General features: G+C 45.0%; 1 pseudogene; it reads right to left on the bottom strand.

Moving 5' to 3' along the window:
* Window positions 1-9,676: 9,676 nt before the first annotated feature.
* Window positions 9,677-10,996, bottom strand: LOC142855666 (tyrosine-protein phosphatase non-receptor type 11 pseudogene; annotated as a pseudogene).
* Window positions 10,997-12,696: the final 1,700 nt, after the last annotated feature.

Raw genomic sequence — 12,696 nt, 5'->3', positions numbered from 1 at the left:
AGGAGCACCACAAGAAATCCCACAGAACTAACTAACCTGGGATCACAGTGGCTCACAGAGACTGAACCACCATCAAGAGAGCATGCATGGGACTGACCTAGGCCCTCTGTACACATGTTACAGTTGTGTAACTTGTGTTCTTGTGGGACTCCTAACAGTGGGTGCAGGGCCCGTCTCTGTTGCTTGATTTTGGGACCCATTCTTCCTACAGGATTGCTGCATCCATCCTTAATAGAAGAGGACATGCCTAATCTCGCCACTACTTGATAGAATATGTCTGGCAGGTATCCATATGAAGTCCACCTTTTTCTGAGGAGTAAAAAGAGGAGGAGGAATGGATGGGGAGTGAGAGCAGTGGAGGTAGGAGGGAGTTACTGAGAAAAGAGGAGGGAGGGAAAATTTTGGTTGGGATGTAAAAATAAAAAATAATAAAAATAAACTCATGCCCAAAAAGGAGAATATCACTTGTTATCATACTTAAACTTGAGGTATTAAAAGAATGGCCCTCTAGGGACATTGGCACTTATTGTAATTTTTTTATAATGTGTTTGCAGTTGTATAGAACTAGTTAAATAAAATTAGGCATAATTTTGATCAGATCTAATACATAATGTATTTGCCTTCTTCTTGGAATAGTTATATCATGTTTAGGCATTATTATGACCTGATATTCACCCACCTGAAATAAATAAGTGTAATTCCCAAATTGTTTGAGCTCTTGCTGCTCTTGCAGAAGGCTGAATTTCAGTTCCCAGCATCTATATGGCGGAACATAATAATTTGTAACTTCAGTTCTGTGAGATTCAATGCTCTCTCTGGCCTCCAAGAGTACCTACATTCATGCGCACACACAGCCCTTCCACCCACCAAAAACAAAACAAAAGACCACAGCATCTTGGGTCTTCTCCTTCTTGATGTAGTCCATCTCTGTTTTTTACATCACTGCTTGTCTTAATCAGAGCACCTCGAGAATCCAATCCCCACTTCTTGTCTTCATGTATTTCATGTATACTCCCTCAGGTAACATACTCTCAGACACACACACACAAATGAAAATAAATTTTGTGGTTGAGAAGATGGTATAAAAATTATAACAAATACTTATTAAAAAGCCCTAGGAAACCAAGGATGAAAGCCATTGTCATGGGAGTCTCCAGATGTGCATTGCTAAAGTTCCCTGGCATCTTGCAGGTGAATGCTGAAACAGTGAAGTCCTGCATCTGCACATCAGGCTAAACAGGCAGCTATCATCAGTGAGATCCAGAACGGCATGAGCATTAACAGTAGGCATGTGATGCCGCTCTCCAACCTTATGACCTACAAAGTGCAATGAAGGGGAGGTTCCAAGATGCCGAATCTTGAAGTTCACTGTCCACATACCTGGGAGTGTCTATGGCATATAAACTGTACCACTGTGTGAATTGACCTGGACAGAATGTAAGGTGTCACCACCAAAAGCCAAATTGAAGTGACAGGCTCAGACATTCTAGTAAGTTCCCAGTGTGACAACTGTAACACAGCCAGTTGAAACATGGCTTTTGCCCATATCCTAAATCTTATCCCATAGGAAAACTTACCATCACCAAAAATCAAGATACATATGGTGACCTAGGGTCTTAGTCCCTTAACCCATTTCCGGTGCTGCTTTCATAGCCATTTCCAGAGAGTATGGCTGAGGGTGTAGGTCAGTGGTAGACTGCCTGCCTAGCATAGATGGGGTTTGATCTTTATCAACACACACACACAACACACACACACACACACACACACACACACACTACCTTGCTCTCTATTGGAAGTTTAGGGGAATCTAAATTTAGGGTGTCTGATTCTTGGTAAATATCACTCCCAGCATCAAAACATTATACCATGTGTGACAGTAGGAGCCCCGAGGACTGGGTGTTTTCAAGTGTATTCTAGTCTGATTTTTTAAATGCATATACCACTTCACTGTACCTGACATGCAGGTTTTCTGTTTTTGCTGTTGCTGTGTACATGTAGGTGCATATTCATGTGGATACCCCTCCATGTATGTAGAGGCCAGATGTTAGTCAGTCTTGGGTGTTGTTCCTCATGAACCATTGGCCTTTTTATAATAACTTTATTAGCATATATTAATTATGAATAGCATAAATTTCATTCTCATCTTTTATGTATGTATGTGACACGCTTTTGTAGTAGTGATCTTTCTTTACCTTCTGTTGTAGGAGCTGCGGTGGGCTGCGTTCCTGCCCAGCTCCACACGGCTGGCTTTACCCGAAATAATTACACAGAAACTGTATTCTTTTAAATACCTCTTGGCCCATTATATCTAGCCTTTTTTCGGCTAACTCTCGCACCTGGACTAGCCCATTTCTTATAATCTATGTAGCCCACGAGCTGGCTTACCAGGAATGATCTTAACCTGCATCTGCCTGGAATGGGAGAATCATGGTGACTCCCTGACTCAGCTTCTTTCTCCCAGCCTTCTGTTCTGTTTACTCCACCCACCTAAGGGTGGGCCTATCAAATGGGCCTAGCAGTTTATTGCTTAACCAATGAAATCAACAGATTGATATATGACATTCCCGCATCAACCTTCACTTATTCACTCACTCCTATTCATCCCCTCTCTCTTCCCAACTAGTTCTTCTGTTTTCGTGTCTTTTATTTTTCCAGTAACATTTCAAAATGTTTTTCCATAGCACTTCAGTGAATGACATCAGGGCTGCTGTCAAGAACATGGGTGTGGAAGGGTTGTGTACAGGAACATGAGTACCTTACTAGTGTTTACACCATTGAAGACAATGCCTGACCATGCCCCCATCATGAAGCCCCACCTTACGTGATAAGATGTTGACAGGACAGGTCTTCTGAGGGTCTTGTGCATGTTTGGCACAATTGATAGGTAACACTCTCCATGTCCTTGGTAACTCTATTGCATCACTGACCATGAGGCTGCACTGATAACCATCAGCCTTTGTGGTACCATGAACAGCTGCTTGGTTGGTTTTGTTGATTCTGGTGTTGGGACATCTGCTACTTTGGTTTGGAACTTCTGAGAGTGGCTTGGGACCCATGCTTCTGGGCATCTCCCCTGATATGGGATGAAGTCCTGGGTATTATCAGGTTTGGCCTGGCCTTGATACAATTTATGATGTGGTATCCTCCTTTTTTTAAATTTATTTATTAAAGATTTCTGCCTCCTCCCCACCACCGCCTCCCATTTCTTTCCCCCTCCCTCGATCAAGTCCCCCTCCCTCGTCATCCCTAAGAGCAATCAGGGTTCCCTGCCCTGTGGGAAGTCCAAGGACCTCCCACCTCCTTCCAGGTCTAGTAAGGTGAGCATCCAAACTGTCTAGGCTCCCACAAAGCCAGTACGTGCAGTAGGATCAAAAACCCATTGCCATTGTTCTTGAGTTCTCAGTAGTCCTCATTGTCCGCTATGTTCAACAAGTCCGGTTTTATCCCATGCTTTTTCGGACCCAGGCCAGCTTGGCAGTTTCTCAGGAAATTCGGGATCAACCTTCCCCTGGACCCAGCAATACCACTCTTGGGAATATACCCCAGAGAGGCCCTATCATACAACAAAAGTATATGCTCAACTATGTTCATAGCAGCATTGTTTGTAATAGCCAGAACCTGGAAACAACCTAGATGCCCTTCAATGAAAGAATGGATGAAGAAAGTATGGAATATATACATATTAGAGTACTACTCAGCAGTAAAAAACAAGGACTTCTTGAATTCTGCATACAAATGGACGGAAATAGAAAACACTATCCTGAGTGAGGTAAGCCAGACCCAAAAAGAGGAACATGGGATGTACTCACTCATATTTGGTTTCTACCCATAAATAAAGGACATTGAGCCTATAATTTGTGATCGTAGAGAAGCTAAATAAGGAGGTGAACCCAAAGAAAAACATATAGGCATCCTCCTGAATATTAACCTTCATCAGGCAATAAAAGGTACGCGAGGGGTGCACACACACACTGAGACAATGGGGATGTTCTATCGTGGTATCCTCCTTTTAAGGCCAAATTACATCCAACCAGAGAACCAGGTGTGAATCTTGATAAGATTATGAAAAAGATATTCCTATTACTACAAGGTTCCTTTATATTATTTTTCAGCAGACACGCCAATTGGCACCCCATGAAAATACCTTTTAAATGACAAACATTTTCCAAATTTCCATTTTTTGTCCTCTTGCTTGTTGTCTTAGTTCTGGGTTTCCATTGCTGTGAACAAACACAAAGACCATGGCAAGTCTTTAATTCTGATAGCTCACAGAGATTTAGTTCCTTATCATCATGGGGGGAACCTAGGAAGCATGCAGGCATATATGGTGCTAGAGAAGGAGCTGAGCATTCTCATGTCTTGACTCATAGGCAACAGGAATTGGTCTGAGAAATTGAGTGTAGCTTGAACATATATAACATATAATCCAAGAATAAGAATATAAAAATGTAGATTCCAAAAATAAGAACATAGAAGTAAAGAAATATAAAGTTGTAAGCCTAGGAGAATGAGAGCGGACTGTCAGCAGCTTTCTCAGCAACTTAAGGATTAACTATTAACGAGGGTTACTCCGCTTTATAACCCATAGCTCTACTTACAAAACTGAAGCATCTCTCTGCAAACTGAGAGACCAACACATCCACCCCACCACACACCATTCTTGATTAACGATAACAACAGATATGAGCTGCGTTAAGTTTAAGAAGATAGGAATAAATAAGGACTGTCTCCTGGTAGTTGACTGGAAAAGTCAGTTGAGACAAACAAAAGCAGGAGCCACAGCAAGTGTCCCAAAGAGCAGAGCTATGGGGTCTCTGCTCTTGTCATCATGGGTTAATCCTTGTCATTGCTTTCTGTGTTTGGCTGGAGTCAGCCCCCTCTTCACAGGAATCATAATAGACTCCTCTCATTCCAAGCCTTGATCTCTGTGTCCCCAATTCTGCCCCAGTTATTTTTTATTTATTTATTTATTTTACTGATTTTTATTGAGCTCTACATTTTCTCTGCTCCCTTTCCTGCCTCACTTCTCCTCCCTTCAGCCCTCCTCCAAGGTCCCCATGCTCCCAATTTACTCAGGAGATCTTGTCTTTTTATACTTTATACTTCCCATGTAGATTAGATCTATGTAAGTCTCTCTTAGGGTCTTCATTGTTGTCTAAGTTCTCTGGGGTTGTGGTTTGCAGGCTGGTTTTCTTTGCTTTATGTTTAAAAACCACCTATGAGTGAGTACATGCGATAATTGTCTTTCTGGGTCTGTTACCTCACTCAAAATAATGTTTTCTAGCTCCATCCATTTTTCTCCAAAATTCAAAATGTCATTATTTTTTTCTGCTGTGTAGTACTCCAGGCTTGGGTACACTCAGACCCGCTGGGCATTAGAGGGACGTTTTGAAGCCATGTACACTCAAATCACCCCTCGGCCAGAGATACTAAGTAGGACCTCTGGCCTTACCTTGCATTCTGTTTGCAAAGAACACCCTCCTCCAGTCTCTATTCTAAGTGGTACTCCCTCCTGGCAGGTGGGGCCCTTAAAAACTCGCCTTTGAGTAGATGCAGGACATGCCCCTTGAAGATGCTGCTCTGGAGGTCAGATCTCTATAGAAAGCTGCAGTCCCTATGGTGGACAGGTGCCAGCGGCACAGGGACACATATAGAATTTCCACCAGGAAACCTGGTGAGCCTCCCAGTGTGGATCCTGGGAAACAAACTCAGATATCCTGGAAGAGCAGCAAGTGCTCCTCAGACCCAATTTGTTTTGTTTTGTTTGTGAAATAGGATTTCTGTGCAGCGCTGGGTGTCCCAGAACTCGCTCTGTAGACTGGGCTGGCCTCAAACTCAGAGATTCACCTGCCTCTGCCTCCCATGTGCTTTAAAAGGGGTGCACCAGCAACTGCCCTGCTTCTTGTTTTTCTTAACTACACTTTCTGTGTGTGTGGAGGGGGTAGGAGCATGTAGGGGTCAAAGACAACTTGGGAGAGTTGCTTCTTTCCTTACACGATAAGGGTCATGAGAATTGTACTCAGTAACACAGTGTTGACAGTGATCGTTTTGTGGTGTTGGGGTTTAGTCCCGAGGATAGAGCCCAGGTCCTCACATATGCTAAGCCATCACAAGCAGATGTTTGTTTTCTGATGGCAGGGATAGATCTTGGGCCCTCACAATGCCAAGTGAGCACCTTGCCACTGAGTGGTCCCAGCTTGGCAGTCTTGTTTGTAACCTCTGACAGGTTTGTTTACTGCCTAGTTTTTTTTTGTTGTTTTGTTTTTTTCGAGACAGGGTTTCTCTGTGGTTTTGGAGCCTGTCCTGGAACTAGCTCTTGTAGACCAGGCTGGTCTCGAACTCACAGAGATCCGCCTGCCTCTGCCTCCCAAGGGATTAAAGGCGTGCGCCACCACCGCCCGGCTTGTTTACTGCCTAGTTTTATTAACATAGCCATGTCCTGAGGGTGACAGAGTCTTCGTGGAGACATTGTCCAAGATGTCTTGGCACTCAACTTTGTCATCCCTGCTGTTGAAGTCCCAGGACCTCACATCCCCGTCTTTGACTGAACCTATTTTCTAGTCAGCATGGCAGCACACATGTCATCCCAGCAATTGAGGTGCAGAAGCTTCTCCTGAACAGTGTGAAGTCAGCCTGTGCAACACAGTCAGGTGCTACCTCCGTGTCCAGCTACAGCCACAAGCCAAGCATGCAGACATCCCTAGTCCTGGGAGGAAAGCCACATGGTACACCAGAAACCCAGTGAGACCCAAGCTGCTCCAATGGGGCAGCTGTGACTAAAGAGGAAAGGCTAGGAAGGCAGCAGCTGCTGCTGGTTTGCAGTGAGGAACAGGGCCCAGGAATGCTAAGAGACACTGAGGCCTAGGGGCAGAAAGACCCAGCAGCAGGCCAGCCTGTCTCAGCCTGAATTGACCATTTAAGGAGGAAGGAGCCCTGAGTTTTGAGCCCAAGCTGCTTGTGGCCCCATGACCTGGGCTGCTGTGGGCTGCTGGGTTCAGGAGAAGGGCCATGTTGGGGTCCTGCTGTGATCAGAGGGTGCAGCAGAGCATCTGAAGGGCAGACAAGGAGCAAAGGAGAACAGACAAAGGTGGCAGAGATCTTTTAGTGCTTATATGAAGCAGAGCTGGGAAGTGAGGTACAGGTGAAGGGGAGCAGCAGGCCGTGTCTGTAGAGCTGGGGCAGTCCAAGGGGAGAGGTCCCAGAACCCGGGGACCATCCTGGGGTTAAGCATGATGGGGCTGGAGGGTCTCCCAGAGGAGGGGGTTCTGTTCTTCCCAGGACAGTCTCCATCAGAGCCTGAAGTGCTGGGCCTAGGAGGTGAGGAAAAGGGGACAAGGGAGGGACTGTAGAGTGGTGGGAAAAGAGGGGCCATGGGTGAGGCTGTCATGTAGTTGGGTCTTGCTGGTCTATGCTGGGACAGGCTAGACAGTTACAGGAATGAATATTTTTTCTTCTGCTGATTTAACAAATAAAAAGGTGGGGAAAGCAAGATCTCAGCAGTCAACCAGACAAACTTTACTAGGGGTATACTGACTAGTTTTATGTCAACTTGACAGAAACTAGAATCATCACAGAGAAAGCAAGCCAGTGTGCAGCACCCTCTATGGCCTCTGCATCAGCTCCTGCTTTCCTGATGGCTCTGGTCCCACTGCTGCTCCACTCTCGTGCTTCCTGCTGTGCAGCTTTGGAACACGTGTCATTTTGTGAGACCAAAACCAATTATTTTCTGGGACAAGTGGCTGATAGTGGCCATATTGGTACCTGGCCTTACAGGTGCCTAACTTGCCTCTGTCCTCCTGACTTATCCTTGACAAGCCAGCCTGGGACTACAGTACCTTAGCCCAGGGTAGACATGAATTTACTAACAGTCACAGGGCGGTGGTGGCACAACCCTTTAATCCCAGCACTCGGGAGGCAGAGGCAGGCGGATCTCTGTGAGTTTGAGGCCAGCCTGGTCTACAAGAGCTAGTTCCAGGACAGGAACCAAAAGCTACGGAGAAACCCTGTCTCAAAAATCCCCCCCAAAAAAAGAAAAAAAAGAATTTACTAACAGTCACCACATGAGCCTGACAGTAGACAATTGTTAACATGATATGACAATTAAACAGAATTGACAAGACATTGCTGCATGTTGGGTCACAATGAGCCCTTATCAGTCCTAAAGGGTCATAAACAAATGATCCAATGGCCAGAGGAGGAATTGGAGCACCCCCATTTCCCTTAGGCTCTGAGATTAGAAGCATGTCTACTAGATCTTCTTGAATCCCCGGATTGTCCAGACACAAGATACAAGATAAAACCAGAAACCTATCAATTGGTAAAAACAGTAATAATAAAGTTTACCAGAGACCAGAGACTGGGGTGCCCCCCCCCCCAGAACCAAGTTTGTGCTTCCCTGTATGGGTCACCAAAATGTTAGGTCCACAGGGGGTTGTACAAAAAAACCACCGAAGTCTAGTAAACCAGAAGCAAACTTTATTCCAGGAAAAAATAAAAATGAAAAAATAAGTAAATAAATCTCCTTGAGAGCACAGCCAGAGATGGACTTGTAAGACTGTGGCAAAACCTGGTATCTGAACTCCTCCTTATAGTAAGAAGCAACAAGAATTAGGCAATAACAAAGGAATTTTTAAAATTTTGAGATGAAACTTAGATAATTGCTTTTCTTTACAATGTCCATTAACAGGGTTTCTTGAGTTAAACTAGTGTTTGTATTCAGTCCACTGTCTCTCTCTGGTACTTGTGGATAGTGTTTACCAAAGCTCTGCATTCCCGATACTGCCACTTTCACATAGCAGGGAAGGCTATGGGACAATGTAAAACCCATATGTCAAAAGCCACGTACATCCCATCATTTAAAAGTTAACTCAGCTCACCTCAATTATGCTGGTCATGAGTGGCCAGGGGATTATCTTAGGGCTAACTCAATTTGTAGATGGATGATTTCTCCTGCAAATGGAGAATATAACTACCAAAACAGAATAGCACCTAACATCTACCTCGACTGTTTATACACATTTTCCATGGTCTTAAGCTTGACAACCACAGCATCAATCTTGGACATGATGCTGCCTATGGAGTGCTCCACACAGTCAACACGTCTTTCCAGTGCCTGGAACTCTTCATAGAAGACCCTGTTGGAGATACTGTCCCTCCTCTGGGAGCTATGCCCACTGTCGTCATTATCATCCTTCTTAGAGTCATCCAGGCTTCTTGGGAAACTTCTGATGCTCGTGGGACATGGTAATGATCTATGTTCCAAGCCCAGAACCTCCCTTACTTCTGCACTGAATGGTGTTTGAGTGCAATGTGGCATGAGGTTCTGGTCACTGGTTGTCTGGTTCACCAGGAAATTCTTACTGTTGATATATTTGTGTCCTTTCCTTTTGCTTTTATGTTCCTCCTTGATCTTGTGCTGCAGCCTCTGGATGTAATGCTGGACAGCCATGTAGATGAACCAGTACTGTGCCTCTTTCTGGACCATTCCTGGCCTCTGGGACCGCACCATCTGAATGGTTTTAGAAACATCGATGTCATGATCAACACCTTTCTCTCTAATGATGTCAATAAGGATATCAATCACAATGAATGTTCCCGTCCTGCCAATTCCAGTATTGCAGTGAACTACAACAGGGCCTGCATCCATGATGCTCTCCTGCTTGTGGTGGACCTCCTACAGGAAGTCCAGCACACCTCCAGGGTCACTGGGCACACCATGGTCGGGCCATGTCTGAAAGTGGTAATGCCAGACAGTTCTCTCCGTATTTCCTTGTCCAACCTTGGAGAGCTTGAGTTCTCTTAAGGTGTAGTTAGGAGCAGCACTTTCTTTGATGTTCCTAACACGTATGACCCCATAGTCTTTGAGTGCATACTCATCAGGCCAGTACTTGACACATTTGCTCTTCCCTCTCTCCACCTCCTTTGTGGTCATGCTGATGACTCGAGAGTTCTCCTGGAACACCATCCTCCAGAAATCATTCACCGTGTTCTGCAGGCAGCCTTGAGTGGCAATGTAGCTCTTTTTGGGTTTTGAATTGTGGCACTTGGCTTCAAATTCAGGCATGATGATGTTTGCATTGATGTAATCAGAAATGGGCTCATTGGGATCGCCATCGTGCAGGACAACCCTAGTGTGATCGAATGGCAAGATGTTTTTGTATCTATTTTTGTTTTTATTTTCTTGTCTCTGACCTTCTTTTTGGCTATAGAGAAATTTGTATTCCTGTTTCTGTAGTGTCTCAAATTCTTCCCAAAAGCCCTGTTTGACCATACCTGTGGTCTCAGCTACCTTGCTTAGCTCTCGAACCCTGCTTTCAATTTCAGCAGCATTAATACGAGTTGTGTTGAGAGGCTGCTTGAGCTGCAGGACTATGCCAAGTGTCGCCACAATGGGGTTCTTCTTGTAATGCTCCACCAGGTCTCTCAAAGAGTCAAAATACTCTCCTCCACTAACATCATATTTCCGTTCCTGACATCGGATCATAACGTGGCTCACTTTGGACTTGCCATCATTGCTCTTCCATTTGTCATCACCTGTGATGACAGAGAGAACAAAGTCTCCAGGGTATCTCTGGCTCCCTCGAACAAGAAAGCTGTCATGCTTACCCTTCTCCATTAGCAGTTTCTCTGCTTCTTTACCAGACAAGGGACCATGGAACCACCTTTCAGAGGTTGGGTCTGCACAATTCAGTGGGTACTTGAGCTCAACAACATCTCCATTCTTTTCTTTTAGCTGCTCGTGATGTTCCATGTAGTACTGGAGTAGTTCCGCCAAGGTGGCAAACTTCTTCCCACCATAGAGGTCATAGTAGTCCCCAGTGTTCTGAACCTTGATGTGATAGACCGCTCCATTTCTTCTAACAGACACAGTAAAATCTCCAGGGTTACTCTCACTAGGCCTTGTCAAAAAGCTGCCATCAACTCCTCTGGTTAGAAGGAGATTCTCAGCCTCCACACCAGTGATGTTGGGGTGAAACCCTCTCTGAGACGCCATGTTCCCCTTGGCTCCTGCTCCACATAGACCTGCTGCTTGCTCAGGCTCCTTGGGACACTGTCACATGTGTGTTGGAGGGGCTAAGCAAAGACCCACTGAGGAGTAAACACATGTGCAGGGCAGGTAGAACTGGCCCACTCTACATGCAAAATCCCCCACCAGACCTGGATCCTGGATACTGGCTGTGCCCCACTAGGGTCACTCTGCTTCAGTCCTGGGCTTTGGCTCCTGCTCTGGTCTCACCACCGTGTCCACCTTAGACAGACTGCCAGGGCGGAGGTGGGAGCTGGAACTATGGGTGAGGTTTGTTTGTCCATCAGCACAACTGGTATCCCAGGGGGCAGGGCTCATGCTGCGCTCTAACAGTCATCCCCAAAAGCAGATCAGTCTCTTTGTCCCTGTCCTTCTCTACATAAGCTATGCAACAAACAGTCTTAGAGCTTTAAACAGAGTTTGTAGACCTCACCATAGCAAGTTATAAAACATCTGTGACCTTGAGAAGTTGCTGCCCATACAATAACCATAGACATATAATTTGGGCATATCAAAAACATTTACACTGTAGCCAACACACAAGGTCAATGACAGAAATATTATTTATAAATGCAGATATATTTACAATGACATCTCTGGTTATATGAACAAAACATACAACCCATACATAAAAATGCAACAAGAATATAAAAGCCTTTGCTCTATATTTACAGCTTTACTCTTGAGCCACTCACCACACTGTCGCTTTATTTTTATCTGAGCACTCACTTTTAATTTGTGGTGTCCATCACTTTACTCCTGTTCTCAAACCCCAGCAACATCCAGCGCCATTTGTCTTGGGCCAGCCGACTCGTCCATATGTTCCTGAAAAGTCCAATGTGGATTGAGGAAAGAAACGGACAAAAGACTGAAGACAGAGTCAGGAGATCATCCCAATGAATACTGAATCTGCCTCTTATTTTTTCATAGCCCTTTTATACCCCAAGCCAAAGGGGTAGGCAAAAGACTGTTTGTTTGTTTTTTAATCATTATATAAAGAACAAATAAGACTGATTACTTTATTAATATTCAAAACATCTAACAGCAATGCCCTAGGTCAAACATCTTGCTATTTGGAGCAAAACATCCATTAGCAACACCTTAGACAAAACATCCTATTATTTGGGCAACATATGGAACAACTTTACCTGAGGCCAAACATCCTGTTGTTTGACCTTGAAGGAGGAAAAATATGCTCGAACTCTCTGACCTTTTGTCAGGATGGAGCAGAGCCACTTCATGGGCCTCCACATACCCTGCCTTTGGGGACACATGATTCTGGGAGGGTGACTTTTTGAGTTTCAGACACTGTGGGGGACTCAGTATGCCCACTCCAGCATTCAAGAACCCTGGACTGGTAAATGGAAAGATATTCCCAGGCCCCCAAAGGCTCAGGGTTTAGGGACCTAAGGTTATAAGCCTGCCCAGATATAGCTTCATTTCAGATTCACCCCTTCAAGGAACAGTCACTCACCATGGCCTTGCCTGGTACTCTTCCCATTATCCTAGACACTGGTGGTCTGGGTGCCCTCTATCCCTGCATCAGTGGACACAATAGTAGCCAGAACATGCTGCCTTCATTAGACCTCATTCTGAGCTGCAGCCTGGGACTTCCTGTCCTGTCAATGCTACCCCGGCTTCCGGAACTTTGACAAAGAGAAGGCTAT

This window comes from Microtus pennsylvanicus, chromosome 8, assembly GCF_037038515.1.
Source record: "Microtus pennsylvanicus isolate mMicPen1 chromosome 8, mMicPen1.hap1, whole genome shotgun sequence".
NCBI lineage: Eukaryota > Metazoa > Chordata > Mammalia > Rodentia > Cricetidae > Microtus > Microtus pennsylvanicus.
Note: the sequence above shows the minus strand (reverse complement) of the source record. Positions and strands in the feature narration are given on the sequence as shown.